We start from the raw sequence: 15330 nt of genomic DNA, 5'->3' as shown, positions 1-15330 counted from the left end.
AAAAGATTTTTGAAAATGCATCAGAAGGGTACTACTACCAGTAGTTAGCTGCTGGGCTGGCAACTGAGAAGGGAGGGAGACTTTTACTTATTTTGTACATTTCTATAATGTTTGAACTTTTCCCAGGTGCTTGTTTTATAGGCATATATGTGTGTAATATATATAATGTACTATATATTATATGTGTTTATACATGTGTCATCCATAATATAGATAATATATGCCATTGTACATATGATCTATTCTAAGTATGTATATAAGATATATTACGCATATATATTTGTTTCTTAGGGTTGCCTCCAAAGTACCACAAATTGGGTGACTTGAAACAACAAAAATGTATTTTCTCACAGGTCGGGAGGCTGGTGGTCTGAAATCAAGGTGTCAGTGAGGCTGCGCTCTCTCTGAAAACTGTAAAACCTCTTCTGGTTTCTTGTCATTTCCTGCAAGCCCTTGCTTTCCTTAGCTTGTAGATACATCAGCCACTCTCTGTGTCTATCATCACATGGCTCTCTGTTCCTTGTGTGTCCCTTCATGTCGTCTTCCTTCTGTGAGTGCTTGCGTTCAGCATTCCTCTATTTCGAGAGGACACCTGTCCCCTGGATAAGAGGCCCATGCTACTCCAGTATCCAGTAAGTACCTTATCTTAATTCACAAGTACAATGACACTCTTTCCAAATAAGATAATGTTGTGAGGTACTGGGGGGTTAGGACTTCCATGTATCTTTTTTGGGGGATACAATTTAACCCCTAGCTGTGGTTACACATTATGTAACCACATGTAGTATTATTTATATTTAATGCAAGCCTTATATATTCTTGTGTTATAAATACATATACAATGCTACTTATGTATACATGCATATACCTATATATGAAATAAATTTCATGGTGTATTTGGGAAATGAGAACAGTAGTCACAAGCACACAATGTATATAGTAGGAGGAGAAATCTGAAAGCCAAAGTTACAGAGGGGTCTTCAAGTCTCTCTGGATTTCTATTCCATAACTAGAAGAAAGGCCTTGATTATTGTTCACCTTAAATAGAAGAGATTGTCAAAGTTCCACTTGTAATTTGTCAGTATACCTTCTAAATAATATATTTTGCAAGGTTTATGCTTTCTGCTTCTAGAAATAATACGTATTATTGAAAAAAAAAGAAAATTCAGAAAATCATGTAGTAGAAGGAAATAACCCATAATCTTACTACCTTGAGATGACCACTCCTAATGTTATATAATAAAATGTTAATGATGAAATGTTTGAAAATACAAAATAATTGTCAATATATATGGGTTATGACACATGATAATAAGATGAACATTTGTGAGCCCACCATCCAGCTTAACAACTAAAAGAACATTATCAACAGTCCTCAAGGGCCTGGAAACTTCTGGTGGCTTCTCGCCACACCCAGCTGCCACCCAGCTCACCACACACCAGCTTCTCTGCACACCGCTGCCCCAAGACACAGCTGTGAACATATTTATGTAGTCTAAACACAATTTTGTTTAGTTTATGTTTAGATTTGGTTGCTTTGAGCTGCATGACTAATGTGCCATACGTGGGCTGGCCCTTTGCTCCAGAAGCAGACATTATCTTTATTACACTGGACAGGAAGCAGAACTGACTAGATCTGGAGGGAGGCACTCCCAGATCTTCCAAGGCTGTTCACTAGGCAAATATCCTTGAAAAAATATTCGAGCACCAAGAGCCATCATCGTCTTTCCCACAAGACACACAGGACTGTGGAAACCCACAGATAAGTGTCTTTCCTTTTTTTTTTTCCCTACCTTTTAAAAAATTATTAACATATAATGTATTATTTGTCTCCAGGGTACAGGTGATAAGTGTCTTTCAACAGAACTTTACCAGCAGACAAGACAGGAGGCAAGGTGTCTGTGCTCAGGGAGTGGACGTTTTAGTACAGAAACAGGTCACAAGTACACACATGAAACAGGTTGTCTTTAGTGCTTTTAAGGTGATAAACAGGCTGTGGAGATAGAGACGAACACAAGGAATGGTGTGCTTAGATGGCAACATCAGGCAGGCTTCTCTCAGGAGGCTACGTCAAGGCTGAGAGGCGGAGCATACCAGTTGCAGGAAGCATGTTTTGGGCAGAGGGAACAGCCTCCTGTTCCAGAGTTCCTCCATTCCTCTGAGTCCTCAGTGGGGACTCAGAGGCAGAAAGGAGCTTGGTTATGGCCACCAGAGAGGCCAGTGTACGTGGTGGACTGTGAGCTGGGGAAGAAGGGGCAGAAGGCCTTGGAGCCATGGAAGGAAGTTTGGATTTTAAGAGCACACAGAAGGGTTTTGAACAGAGGTGTGAGTGGGTCTAATTTGCATCTTTACCGGGCTCACTTGGCTACTGTCACAGAAGGGCTTAGGAGGGACTTCTTGGAACATTGACAGGTTCTTATCATTTCTGATTGAATTTTTAACTTATTAGCCCCATCTGACATCAAATGGGCTTTGACTTACATATTCCCAGAATTAAAACTGACTTTTTAAATTTCATCACTGACATTTTCTGCTGCTACTGATATAAGTACATCACTTTGACTTATTTCTCATTTATACTCAGACATTTTTGTGTACTCGTTCGGGTTAGTCCAGCAAGGCTCATGAATCCCAGTGCAACGTCCTTCAGGAAGGAAGAAAAAGGAAATACCAGATGAGCAATGTAGACTTCCCGCAGCATGTGGGCCTCCAATCACAAGGAACGCTACATGACTCTCACCTTGCGAGCTGTATCAAGCAGGTACCTGTGGGGAAAATGGCCAATGATTTAGTTCTTTGAAATAGAGCATTTTCAAGTGGATATGCTTGAATCCTATGCATTTGCTCTGAGGGTTTGGTTTGAGTTTGGTCTGCAGGATTTGTGACCCTCCCAACGGTGTGGACAAGGGTGAACCAGTAGTCACCAGGGCCAGTTCTAAGCTGGGGATTTCTTTGAGGGCTCACAATGCATTCAAAATATGTACAGATTTTCACACTTTGTGCTATAAAATAGCCTTTCTTTTTTCTTTCTTGAGAGAGAGAGAGAGAGAGAGTCTGTGCACATGGGGGTGGTAGGGGCCACCAAATACCTTCTGAAGACTCTTTTTGTTTTTGGAAAAGTGGTCTATAGATAGAGTGAACTGGAGTTCTTGGCCATAGTCTTCCTCATTTGTTACAGCTTTTCTGCTTTGTCCAGGCCCCTCTTTGCACAACTTGTTCCCATCTTGGGCTCATTGGTACAAAAAGAATGTGTTAGTTAAAGTTCTCCAGAGAAACAGAAACAGAACATCTCTGTCTCTCATCTATTTACCATGTCTATCTATCTATCTAATCTATCTATCTATCTATCTATCATCTATCATCATCATCTATCTACCTACCTATCTATCAACCATCTATCTAGATTTGCTCTAAGGAATTGGCTGATGTGAGTGCGGTGGCTGGCAGGTCTAAAACCTGTGGGGTAGGCTGGCAGGCTGGAGATTCAGTAAGAGCCGATGTTGTAGTCTTGAATCTGAATTACACAGGGCAGCAGGCTGGAAACTCAGGCAGAATTTCCATGCTGCAATATTGGGAAAAATTGCTCTGGAAAACTTGTCTTTGCTCTTAACACCTTTGACTTTTGACTGATTGGATGAGACCCACCCACATTATGGAGGATAATCTGGTTTTAGTCAAAGACTACTGACTTAAATGCAATTAATTTAATAACTAGACAGAGGTGGGAAGATGGCAGAGGAGTAGGGAACCCTAGTTTTGTCTGGTTTTTGGAATTCAGCTAGATAGCTATCAAATAATTTTGAACACCTATGAACTCAACTGGAGACCTAAGAAAAGAATTGCTACAACTCTACGAATAGAAAAGCAACCACTTCTTGCAAGGTAGGAGGTGTGAAGAAGTGGATTTGAGGTGATATACCAGAAGATAAACTGTATGGGTAGGGAACTGCCTTAAGCCAGTTACCAGAGAGTGATACAGCAGCAGAACATGCAAAATTGGAATTTTTAAAAGTCTGCTCTAGTGGGGGATGTCCCTGTCTGAAAGGTGCTCAGGTGGAGAAGTAGGGTGGAACCCCAGGTGGGGTGGGGTGGTCTCAGGATCCCCTGGGTCACAAAAAGAATGGAGGTGCCTGAGTGCAGCAGAGTTCCCAAACATCAGAGTGGAGAAGCCAGCTGAAAACAGCAAGACCAGGAGTGGGCTTTCAGCTCAGGATTTCCATAAACTGTGAACCCCTTCATGATTGGGTGACTGCTCCCCAAGCAGAGGCCCAGCAAGTGGCAGAACCCTGGTGAGACCTTCTTCCCTCCCCCAGGAGGAGTGGCACGGGTGTGTACCATAAGAGTTTGTAAATTTTGGGGACTTGAAATAAGTTGCAAGCTGGAGTTAAAACACTTGGTCATAGGCAGAGTGGGGATGGAAACCATGGAGACAGGAGTGATTGACTGTCTGAGGGCACACTGAGGAGTGGGGGGTGTGAGCCTTCAACTCCAGGGCTAGAGATGGGGTGCAGCCATTTTCAAACCCCATATTGGCTCTGGATTTGCTTACACTGAGTCTGGCCCCCTGGGAAGGTTTGTGCTAGCTCACCCAGGGAAAGATAGTTGAGAATCAGTGCAGCAACAGGCCCTTTCCCCAGAAGACCAGTAGGGACTTCCAGCTAATACCACGTTTACCAAACACACAGAAATACAAACTTCAGCACTAGGAGAAAATAGTATATAGAATTTGTGTTTTCTTCCTCATGATTCTTTAGTCTTTCAGTTTAAATTTTTTTCTTTTTCAACAAATTTCTTGTTTTATAAAGTCCTTAAGTCTTTTTAAATTTTCATTTTTATATTTATATTTATGTTCTATTTCTATATATTTTACATTTTTGGCTTCCTCTCATTTTATTCAATTTTATTTTTGTAAAAGTTTTTCTTTCTTTACAATTTTGGGACCTAGTTTCTTCTAACAGACCAAAATACACCCAAGATCTAGTGCATAGCTCTGTTTTATTCACCTGTTTGATTATATTCTCTCTCTCTCTTTTTGGTTTTTGGTCTCTTGTAATTTGTTTAGTGTATATTCTTCTGAGGTTGTTGTTGCTATTTTTGTATTTTGCCCTCTGGTTCATTTCTTCATCTCTGAACAGAATGACAAGATGGAAGAACTCACTCCAAAAAAGAAAACTAGAGGCAGTATTCACTGCTAGAGACCTAATCAGTATGGATATAAGATGTCAGAACTAGAATTCAGAATAACAATTATGAAGATACTAGCCAGGCTTCAGAAAAGCATAGAAGACACTAGAGAATCCCTTTATGGAAAAATAAAAGAACTAAAATCTAATCAGGTCAAAACAAAAAAGGCTATTAATGAGATGTAATAAAAAACAGAGGCTCTAACTGCTAGGATAAATGGGACAGAAGAGAAAATTAGTGATATACATGACAAAATCACGGAAAATTAAAAAAAAAACTGAGAAAGAGGTAAACAACAACTGGATCATGAGGGGGTAGTTTGAGAGATAAATGAAACCATAAAGTGAAATAATATTAGAATAATTGGGGTCCCAGAGGAAGAGGGAGGAGAGAGAGAGAGAGAGAGAAGGGGGGCAAAAAGTATATTTGAGCAAATTAAAGCTAAGAACTTCCCTAATCTGGGGAAGGAAATAGACATTCATGTCTAGGAGTCACAGAGAACTCCCCCCTCAAAATCAATAAAAAGAGGTCAACACCTTGACATATAATAATGAAACTTGCAAATTTCAGAGACAAAGAGAAAATTCTGAAAGCATCTTGGGACAAGAGATCCTTAACCTACAAGGGTAGAAGCATAAACCTAGTGGCAGACCTATCCACAGATACCTGATAGGCCAGAAAGGACAGGCAACATATATTCAAGGTGCTAAATGAGAAAAATATGCAGCCAAGAATACTTTATCCAGCAAGGCTGTCATTCAGAATAGAAGGAGAAATAAAGAGCTTCCAGGACAAAAAGAAACTAAAAGAGTTTGTGATCAATGCCAGCCCTGCAAAAAATATTAAAGGGGCTCCTTTAAGTGAAGAGAGAGCTCAAAAGTAACATAGACCAGAGAGGAACAGAGACAGTACAGAGAAACAGTGTGACTCTAAAGGTAATACGATGGCACTAAAGTCATATCTTTCAATAGTTACTCTGAATGTAAATGGGCTAAATGCTCTAATAAAAAGACACAGGGTACCAGATTAGATAAAAAAGCAAGACCCATCAATATGTTGTCTGCAAGAGATTCATTTTAGACCCAAAGACACCTCCAGATTAAGTGAGAGTGTGAGAACCATTTATCATGCTAACAGACATCAAAAGAAAGCTGGTGTAACAATCTTTATACCAACCATATTAGATTTTGAACTAAAGACTGTAATAAGAGATGAAGAAGGACATTATATCATAATTAAAGGGTCTATCCAACAAGACTATCTAACAATTGTAAATATTTATGTCTCTAACATGAGATCAGCCAATTTTATAAACCAATCAATAACAAAATTAAAGAAACACATTGAGAGTAATATAAAAATAGTAGGGAACTTTAACACCCCACTCACAGCAATGGACAAATCATCTAAGCAGAAGATCAACAAGGAAACAAGGGCTTTGAATGACACACCAGACCAGATGGACTTCATAGGTATATTTGGAGCATTCCATCCTAAAGCAACAGAATACACATTCTTCTCAAGTGCACTTGGAAAGTTCTCCAGAATAGATCACATCCTGGGTCACAAATCAGATCTCAATTGGTACCAAAAGATTGGGATCATTCCCTGAGTATTTTCAGACTACAGTCCTTTGAAGCTTGAACTCAATCACAAGAGGAAATTTGGAAGGAACACAAATATATGGAGGTTAAAGAGCATCCTACTAAAGAATGAATGAGTCAACCAGGAAATTAAAAAGGAATTAAAAAATTTATGGAAACAAATGAAAATGAAAAAACAACAGTTCAAAACCTTTGGCAAGCAGCAAAGGTGGTCCTAAGAAGGAATTAATATGGCAATTCAAGCCTTTCTCAAGAAACAAGAAAAGTCTCAAATACACAACCTAACCTTACTCCTAAAGGAGCTGGAGAAAGAACAACAAATAAAGCTTAAATTCAGCAGAAGAAGAGAATTAATAGTGATTAGAACAGAAATCAAAGAAAGAAAACAAAAGAACAGTAGAATGATCAAGGAAACTAGGAGCTTATTCTTTTAAAGAACTAATAAATCAATAAACCTCTAGCCAGACTTATCAAAAAGAGAGGAGAAAGGACCCAAATAAATAAAATCATGAGTGGAAGAAGAGAGATTACAACCAACACCAAAGAAATATAATTATGTAATCATATTATGAGCAACTATACGCCAACAAATTAAGCAATCTAGAAGAAATGGATACATTCCAAGAAACATATAAACTATAAAAACAGGAACAGGAAGAAATAGAAAACCTGAACAGACTGAAAACCAGCAAGCAAATTGAAGCAGTAACCAAAAATGTTCTACAAACATTCTACAAACAAGAGTCCAGGGCCAGATGGCTTCCAGGGAAATTATAACAAACATTTAAAGAAGAATTAATACCTATTCTTCTAGCTGTTTCAAGAACTAGAAATGGAAGGAAAACCTCCAAACTCTTGCTATGAGACCAGCATTACCTTGATCCCCAAACCAGACAAAGATCCCACCAAAAAGGAGTTACAGACCAATATTCCTGATGAACATGGATGCAAAAATTCTCATCAAGATACTACTAATAGGGGTGCCTGGGTGGCTCAGTGGGTTAAGCCACTGCCTTCAGCTCAGGTCATGATCCCAGAGTCCTGGGATCGAGTCCCACATCGGGCTCTCTGCTCAGCAGGGAGCCTGCTTCCTCCTCTTTCTCTCTGCCAGCCTCTCTGCCTACATGTAATCTCTCTCTGTCAAATAAATAAATAAAATCTTAAAAGAAAAGATGTTAAAAAAATTATAAAAAAAAAAAAAAGATACTACTAATAGGATCCAACAGTGCATTAAAAGGATTATTCACCACAACCAAGTAGGATTTATTCTTGAGCTGCACATGTGGTTCAACATCCACAAGTCAATCAATGTGATACACTACATTAATAAAAGAAATGGCAAGAACCATATGATCCTCTCAATAGGTACAGAAAAATTATTTGACAAAGTACAGTATCCTTTCTTGATTAAAACTCTCCACAGTGTAGGGATGGAGGGAACATACCTCAATATCATAAAAATCATATACAAAAAGCCTGCAATGAATTTCATTCTCAATGGGGAAAAACTGAGAGCTTTGCCCTCTAAGGTCAGGAACATGACAATGATCACTATCACCACTGCTGTTCAACATAGTACTAGAAGTCCTATGCTCAGCAACTGGCCAACAAAAGGAAATAAAAGGCATACTAATCAGCAAAGAAGTCAAACTCTCACTCTTTGCAGATGACATGAAACTCTATATGGGAAAGACTCTACCCCCAAATTGCTAAAACTCATATAGGAATTCAGCAAATTCATAGGATATAAAGTCAATGTGCAGAAATCAGTTGCATTACTATACACTAACAATGAGGCAGGAGGAAGAGAAATTAAGGAATCAATCCAATTTACAATTGCACCAAAAACCGTAAGATACCTAGCAATAAAGGTAACCAAAGTGGTCAAGGTCTGTACTCTGAAAATTATAGAACACTCATGAAAGAAATGGAGGAAGAGATAAAGAAATGGAAAAATGTTCTATGCTCATGGATTGGAAGTACAAATGTTGCTAAAATGTCTATCTACCTAGAGCAATCTACACATTCAGTGCAATCCCTATCAAAATACCATCAACATTTTTCACAGAGCTGGAACAAATAATCCTAAAATTTGCATGGGATCAGAAAAGACCCTGAATCTCCAGGAGAATGTTGAAAAAGAAAACCAAAGCTGGTGACATCACAATTCCAGACTGCAAGCTCTATTACAAAGCTGTAATCATCAAGACAGTATGATACTGGCACAAAAACAGACACATAGATCAATGGAACAGAATAGAGTACCCAGAATGGATCCTCTATTCTATGATCAACTAATCTTTAAATTTAATTTTTTAAAAATTTTCTTTTTTTAAAATTTGTATTTTCAGCATAACAGTATTCCTTGTTTTTGCACCACACCCAGTGCTCCATGCAATCCGTGCCCTCTCTAATACTCACCCCCTGGTTCCCCCAACCTCCCACCCCCCCGCCCCTTCAAACCCCTCAGATTGTTTTTTAGAGTCCATAGTTTCATGGTTCACCTCCCCTTCCAATTTCTCCCAACTCCCTTCTCCTCTCTAGCTCCCCTTGTCCTCCATGTTATTTGTTATGCTCCACAAATAAGTGAAACCATATGATAATTTACTCTCTCTGCTTGACTTATTTCACTTAATTTAATTAAAAATTTTTTTTTATAAACATATAATGTATTTTTATTCCCAGGGGTACAGGTCTGTGAATCGCCAGGTTTACACACTTCACTGCACATACCCTTCCCAATGTCCATAACCCCACCGCCCTCTCCCTCCCCACCCTCCCCCAGCAACCCTCAGTTTGTTTTGTGAGATTAAGAGTCACTTATGGTTTACATGATCAATTAATTTTGACAAAGCAGTAAAGAATATCCAGTGGAAAAAAGATAGTCTCTTTCAACAAATGATGTTGGGAAAACTGGATAGCCACATGCAGAAGAATGGTATGGGACCATTTTCTCACACCATATGCAAAAATAAACTCAAAATGGATGAAAGACCTAAATGTGAAACAGGAATCCGTTGAAATCCTAGAGAACAACCTCTTTGATCTCAGTTGCCGTAACTTCTTGCTAGACATGTCTCCAAAGGCAAGGAAAACAAAGGCAAAGATGAATTATTGGGACTTCATCAAGATAAAAAACATTTTCACAGCAAAGGAAACAGTCAACAAAACCAAAAGACAACCTACAGAATGGGAGAAGATATTTGCAAATGTTTTATCAGATAAAGTACTATTATCCAAAATCTCTAAAGAACTTGTTAAACTCAACACCCAAAGAACAAATAATCCAGTCAAGAAATGGGCAGAAGACATGAACAGACTTTTCTCCAAAGAAGACATTCAGATGACCAACAGATACATGAAAAAGTGCTCCACATCACTTGGCATCAGGGAAGTACAAATCAAACCCACAATGAGATGCTACTTCACGCCAGTCAGATGGTTAAAACTGACAAGTCAGGAATCAATAAACAACATTTCTCTGCATTGAGGATGCAGAGAAAGGGGAACCCTCCTACACTGTTGGTGGGAATGCAAGCTGGTACAGCCACTCTGTAAAACAGTATGGAGGTTCCTCAGAAAGTTAAACATAGAGCTACCCTATCACCCAGCAACTGCACTACCAAATATTTACCCCAAAGATACAAATGTAGTGATCCGAAGGGGCACCTGTACCACAATGTTTGTAGCAGCAATGTCCCCAGTAGCCAAACTGGAAAGAGCCCAGATGTTCATCAACAGATGAATGGATAAAGAAGTTGTGGTCTATATATACAATGGAATACCAATCAACCATCAGAAAGGTGTAATCTTGTCATTTATAACAACATGGGTGGAACTAGAGGGTATTATGCTAAGCAAAATAATTCAGTCAGAGAAAGACAATTGTCATATGATTTCACTCATATATGGAATTTAAGAAACAAAACAGAGGACCATAGGGAAAGGAAGGGAAAAATAATAGATGACAAAATCAGAGACGGAGACAAACCAAGAATCTCTTAATCATAGGAACCTAAGGGTTCCTGGAGGGGAGGGGAGTGAAGGGGTAGGGTAACAAGGTAATGGGCATTAAGGAGGATATGTGATGTGATGAGCACTGTTTGTTATATACAACTGATGAATCACTGAACTCTACCTCTGAAACTAATCATACACTCTTTGTTAATTAACAGAATTTAAATTAAAAAGAAGAAAAGAAAGAACTACACTGAAACATCTGGGGACCAGAGCCTACCAGATTAATACATGAAGTTCACTACCACAAGGAGAAGGTGGCACACTCTTACAACGGGGTTCATTGCCACTATCCATATGAGTCCTCTTCCCCACCTACTACCAACAATTTTGCTAAAGTTTGGCTGATTCCTTACTTTCTTTTCTCCTTCCAAAATAATTATGGGGCACTCTCTTTGGCTCTCACACTTTGTCTGCCACCTCACCTCCTCAGCCTACCACCTACAAAGCTCTGAAGTTGCTTTAAGATAAATCAGATCATTTTGAATACTTCTGTTTGCTACACCTATTCAAACTTCTCCAGTTAATTCTTTAGGAAACCTGGACTGTCCAAATAATCCTCTCAAAGTTTGTTCAGACACCAAAAAAGGCAAAGAAAGTTAGTGTTCATAGTTATTATGATTAATACATCATGATTAATATTATTAATTATTAATTATATTATATTAGTAATATAATATATTAATTTATTATATATTAATACATAATTTTTATATTATATAGTGTATAATAATTATTAATTATGATTAATATTATGATTGATAGTTGTGGATGAAAATATTTGATACACAGAATCATGCATTCATGTGTATTTGTGAGTGTGGAACTGCTCTTTTCATCAGTATATATAGTATATTTATATTTATGCCAATTCTTGCACATATTTTTCTTGTAAATATTTATAGACCCATTTTATAGATGGTACATCTTTGCTTTCCATGTGTATTAATGTACCAAATCAACTTCCACTTATAGTATGTTTTCTTTTTTTTTTTTTTTTTTAATTTTTTATTTTTTATAAACATATATTTTTATCCCCAGGGGTACAGGTCTGTGAATCACCAGGTTTACACACTTCACAGCACTCACTAAATCACATACCCTCCCCAATGTCCATAATCCCACCCCCTTCTCCCAAACCCCCTCCCCCCGGCAACCCTCAGTTTGTTTTGTGAGATTAAGAGTCACTTATGGTTTGTCTCCCTCCCAATCCCATCTTGTTTCATTTATTCTTCTTCTACCCACTTAAGCCTCCATGTTGCATCACCACTTCCTCATATCAGGGAGATCATATGATAGTTGTCTTTCTCTGCTTGACTTATTTCGCTAAGCATGATACGCTCTAGTTCCATCCATGTTGTTGCAAATGGCAAGATTTCATTTCTTTTGATGGCTGCATAGTACTCCATTGTGTATATATACCACATCTTCTTGATCCATTCATCTGTTGATGGACATCTAGGTTCTTTCCATAGTTTGGCTATTGTGGACATTGCTGCTATAAACATTCGGGTGCATGTGTCCCTTTGGATCACTACATTTGTATCTTTAGGGTAAATACCCAATAGTGCAATTGCTGGGTCATAGGGCAGTTCTATTTTCAACATTTTGAGGAACCTCCATGCTGTTTTCCAGAGTGGCTGCACCAGCTTGCATTCCCACCAACAGTGTAGGAGGGTTCCCCTTTCTCCGCATCCTCGCCAGCATCTGTCATTTCCTGACTTGTTGATTTTAGCCATTCTGACTGGTGTGAGGTGATATCTCATTGTGGTTTTGATTTGTATTTCCCTGATGCCGAGTGATATGGAGCACTTTTTCATGTGTCTGTTCGCCATCTGGATGTCTTCTTTGCAGAAATGTCTGTTCATGTCTTCTGCCCATTTCTTGATTGGATTATTTGTTCTTTGGGTGTTGAGTTTGCTAAGTTCTTTATAGATTCTGGACACTAGTCCTTTATCTGATATGTCGTTTGCAAATATCTTCTCCCATTCTGTCAGTTGTCTTTTGATTTTGTTAACTGTTTCCTTTGCTGTGCAAAAGCTTTTGATCTTGATGAAATCCCAGTAGTTCATTTTTTCCCTTGCTTCCCTTGCCTTTTGCGTTGTTCCTAGGAAGATGTTGCTGCGGCAGAGGTCGAAGAGGTTGCTGCCCGTGTTCTCCTCAAGGATTTTGATGGATTCCTTTCGTACATTGAGGTCCTTCATCCATTTTGAGTCTATTTTTGTGTGTGGTGTAAGGAAATGGTCCAATTTCATTTTTCTGCATGTGGCTGTCCAATTTTCCCAGCACCATTTATTGAAAAGGCTGTCTTTTTTCCATTGGACATTCTTTCCTGCTTTGTCGAAGATTAGTTGACCATAGATTTGAGGGTCTATTTCTGGGCTCTCTATTCTGCTCCATTGATCTATGTGTCTGTTTTTGTGCCAGTACCATGCTGTCTTGATGATGACAGCTTTGTAATAGAGCTTGAAGTCCGGAATTGTGATGCCACCAACGTTGGCTTTCTTTTTCAATATCCCTTTGGCTATTCGAGGTCTTTTCTGGTTCCATATAAATTTTAGAATTATTTGTTCCATTTCTTTGAAAAAGATGGATGGTACTTTGATAGGAATTGCATTAAATGTGTAGATTGCTTTAGGTAGCATAGACATTTTCACAATATTTATTCTTCCAATCCAGGAGCATGGAACATTTTTCCATTTCTTTGTGTCTTCCTCAATTTCTTTCATGAGTACTTTATAGTTTTCTGAGTATAGATTCTGTGTCTCTTTGGTTAGGTTTATTCCTAGGTATCTTATGGTTTTGGATGCAATTGTAAATGGGATTGACTCCTTGATATCTCTTTCTTCTGTCTTGCTGTTGGTGTAGAGAAATGCAACTGATTTCTGTGCATTGATTTTATATCCTGACACTTTACTGAATTCCTGTATAAGTTCTAGCAGTTTTGGAGTGGAGTCTTTTGGGTTTTCCACATATAGTATCATATCATCTGCGAAGAGTGATAATTTGACTTCTTCTTTGCCGATTTGGATGCCTTTAATTTCCTTTTGTTGTCTGATTGCTGAGGCTAGGACCTCTAGTACGATGTTGAATAGCAGTGGTGATAATGGACATCCCTGCCGTGTTCCTGACCTTAGCGGAAAAGCTTTCAGTTTTTCTCCATTGAGAATGATATTTGCGGTGGGTTTTTCATAGATGGCTTTGATGATATTGAGGTATGTGCCCTCTATCCCTACACTTTGAAGAGTTTTGATCAGGAAGGGATGTTGTACTTTGTCAAATGCTTTTTCAGCATCTATTGAGAGTATCATATGGTTCTTGTTCTTTCTTTTATTGATGTGTTGTATCACATTGACTGATTTGCGGATGTTGAACCAACCTTGCAGCCCTGGAATAAATCCCACTTGGTCGTGGTGAATAATCTTTTTAATGTACTGTTGAATCCTATTGGCTAGTATTTTGTTGAGTATTTTCGCATCTGTGTTCATCAAGGATATCGGTCTATAGCTCTCTTTTTTGGTGAGATCCTTGTCTGGTTTTGGGATCAAGGTGATGCTGGCCTCAAAATGAGTTTGGAAGTTTTCCTTCCATTTCTATTTTTTGGAACAGTTTCAGGAGAATAGGAATTAGTTCTTCTTTAAATGTTTGGTAGAATTCCCCCGGGAAGCCGTCTGGCCCTGGGCTTTTGTTTGTTTGGAGATTTTTAATGACTGTTTCAATCTCCTTACTGGTTATGGGTCTGTTCAGGCTTTCTACTTCTTCCTGGTTCAGTTGTGGTAGTTTATATGTTTCTAGGAATGCATCCATTTCTTCCAGATTGTCAAATTTATTGCCGTAGAGTTGCTCATAGTATGTTCTTATAATAGTTTGTATTTCTTTGGTGTTAGTTGTGATCTCTCCTCTTTCATTCATGATTTTATTTATTTGGGTCCTTTCTCTTTTCTTTTTGATAAGTCGGGCCAGGGGTTTATCAATTTTATTAATTCTTTCAAAGAACTGGAGAGAATTATTGGGGAGAATTTCCCCAATATAGCAAAGGGAACGAGCATCAAAATTCAGGAGGTTCAGAGAATGCCCCTCAAAATCAATAAGAATAGGCCCACACCCCGTCACCTAATAGTAAAATTTACAAGTCTCAATGACAAAGAGAAAATCCTGAAAGCAGCCCGGGAAAAGAAGTCTGTAACATACAATGGTAAAAATATTAGATTGGCAGCTGACTTATCCACAGAGACCTGGCAGGCCAGAAAGAGCTGGCATGATATTTTCAGAGCACTAAACGAGAAAAACATGCAGCCAAGAATACTATATCCAGCTAGGCTATCATTGAAAATAGAAGGAGAGATTAAAAGCTTCCAGGACAAACAACAACTGAAAGAATTTGCAAATACCAAACCAGCTCTACAGGAAATCTTGAAAGGGGTCCTCTAAGCAAAGAGAGAGCCTACAAGTGGTAGATCAGAAAGGAAGAGAGACCATATACAGTAACAGTCACCTTACAGGCAATACAATGGCACTAAATTCA

The 15330-nt window shown here is 38.6% G+C and overlaps 1 long non-coding RNA gene across 1 annotated transcript; it reads left to right on the top strand.

Moving 5' to 3' along the window:
* Nucleotides 1-486: 486 nt before the first annotated feature.
* On the top strand, nucleotides 487-11418 carry LOC131819996 (uncharacterized). Its single transcript, XR_009349438.1, has 3 exons — nucleotides 487-632; nucleotides 2585-2761; nucleotides 10964-11418. It is a non-coding gene; the product is annotated as an uncharacterized LOC131819996 (long non-coding RNA).
* Nucleotides 11419-15330: the final 3912 nt, after the last annotated feature.

This window comes from Mustela lutreola, chromosome 1 (genome assembly GCF_030435805.1).
Source record: "Mustela lutreola isolate mMusLut2 chromosome 1, mMusLut2.pri, whole genome shotgun sequence".
NCBI lineage: Eukaryota > Metazoa > Chordata > Mammalia > Carnivora > Mustelidae > Mustela > Mustela lutreola.
This window is presented reverse-complemented; position numbering and strand designations above follow the sequence as displayed.